This window comes from Chelonoidis abingdonii, chromosome 10 (assembly GCF_003597395.2).
Source record: "Chelonoidis abingdonii isolate Lonesome George chromosome 10, CheloAbing_2.0, whole genome shotgun sequence".
Taxonomy (NCBI): Eukaryota; Metazoa; Chordata; order Testudines; family Testudinidae; genus Chelonoidis; species Chelonoidis abingdonii.
In genome coordinates, this window is record NC_133778.1 from 80393838 (window position 1) to 80396113 (window position 2276).

Here is a 2276-nt window from a genome sequence, read left to right on the forward strand (position 1 = left end):
TTGTGATGGGTCCAAGCAGAGGGGAGAGGGGCTGGAACCCCCAACCTCACACCACCACACCGTGAACAGCTAACATGGGCGCGCCAGCCCAAAATTTTAGTGTCCCCCACCCCTACCAAACAACCAACCTGTGTTCAAACCAAATTAGAGAAGTGGCCTCTACCCCCGCCAGAGCTGGGAATAAGCGCATGAGTCCTGGTTTCCAAAGTCCCTGCCACAGCCCACCAGCCACAACCTCAAGAGCTGCAGATGTGTGTGTGGCTGGGATTGGGACTTTTCCGCCTTTGAGTGGCCTATCCAACGCCCGAGCCACCCACAGCATAGGCGTCTCTTGATGCCGGAGCATGGCGCGCTTAGCGGTCACAGTGTGACGAACTGGGAAGCTGTCCACTGTTATGGCTCATTGAATACTGTGTTGGTGCTGCAGTGTCCCCTAAGGCAGTTTCTTAAGTATCTGGCGAGCAAAGGGCCAGTGCACCTAATGCCTGGCACTAACATACGAGTACACACCTAGCGAGGCAACTGATGGCCTGGGCCACCCTCTGCAAAGTGCGCCACTGAAGGTGTTGATGACAAAGGGATCAGGTGACCTCTTCTGGCCGGGAAAGGAGCTGAGCAGAAGAGGAGGGGCGGGAGGGGGTTTAGTCTGGAGCTGGCCTGGGGACAAAGGAGTGAAGTGGGCAGACGCTAGGGGTTTGGCTCAGCATGGCCCCCAAATGGACCGCCGATGGAGGGGTCGCGGTTGGGCTGTATCACAAGTCTCTGTTTAAGACCCTGTTCCGTCATCGAATACACGCCTCTGTTTTGGCTGAGGCTGCTGAGAGTCACGTCTGAACTGCAAAGTGGGGGTGGCCCACCTGTGACGCTCTACAACCCACCAGACCCCGCCCTGGGTGGGCTTCGCTGTGGGTACGGGACCACGAGGGGCAGAGGGCAATGCTGAATGCTTAAGGAGAGACCCAGGAAGGTGAAGAACGTGTGAGCTTCTGCCCTGACAAGTGCTGCTCAAGGGAGAATGGAGGTACTCCCGCAAAAGTCTGACTGGCTTAGTGGGAGAGCAGTTCCAGCCAGGCATCGCCGCGTGACCAATCTGTGACAAGCACAGGACACCGAGGACTCCGCAACCGTGCAACTGGCGCCTTAGGAAACCAGTTAACACAAGATCAAAGCACTACCCCGTCAGGCGCCCTGCTACCGCCAGAAAAGGGAGGGCAGTCAGCAGGCAGGGAACAGCTGAACCTGACAACTGTGATCACTTAACAGAAAGCGTGGCAAGAGCGTGTGGGGAGAATGCCCATGACATAGCACAGCTAAACAATTATAAAAACGTCAACCCTGCCTCGCTGCGGCACGAAAAATAGCCAAAGGCTGTGCTGTCGTGGCATGGGGAGGAGGCCCTGAGGAGCCCACATCACCCAAGCCTTGTGGCAAAGTGGACTCCCAGAGAACTCAGGATTTCCAGGCCTCCATGGTCTCCCTAGCTCTAACGGCGCACTATGACACCATTCGCCTTCCACTCAGCTGGGGAGCGTTCGCTGGACCGAGAACGCGTGGAGTAGGTAATTTGGCCCCAGTTCAGGGATGGGCTCAGGCAGTGGCCAGTGCTAGTGCCCTGTGGGGCAGAGAGGAGTGGGGCAGAGCCAAGGACTAGCAGTGGTGGTGAGGGCACACACACACGCCATCCACACACGCCGCACACGAAACTAAGTGGTTATGTCCCACCGTCTGCACTGTCGTCTGCTGGGGGAGGGGCTACGGTTTTGCCGCTGCCATCTGGTAGGAGGTTCACAGCTCCAGTGGCGAGGAAGGCAGAAATAAGCCAGGACGCGGGGGTGGTGTTAGGGTTAAGGTTGGCTTGAGGAGGATGGGGGATGGCAGGGGAGAGGACCACAGCCGCTGTCTGCCCGCTTCATGGGCCGCCTGGGCAGGGCAGCAGCACTCACTGGGAGTCACACCAGAGCTAAGAACTGTTGCACGGGTAAAGGCTTCCTGGTACAAGCCAGAGATCCTGCTGCGACCAAGACTCCAGTGATCCAGCCAGTCCGCCATGATGGGCCTGCCCCACGCAGCACGACACATCGCTGCCCACCGCAGGGTATGAGTGGGTGAACTGCACAAGACCACCTGGAGAAGGTTGCTTGGGAGGAGGCACCCAACAGAACCACCAATCCGGGCTCTCTGCAACGGTATTATTTATCTGCCTCCTGGCCCGCCACACAGCAGGCCCAGGGCCATTGCTTGCCATGCTGAGTCCTTGTTTTGGGACAAAGGGACTT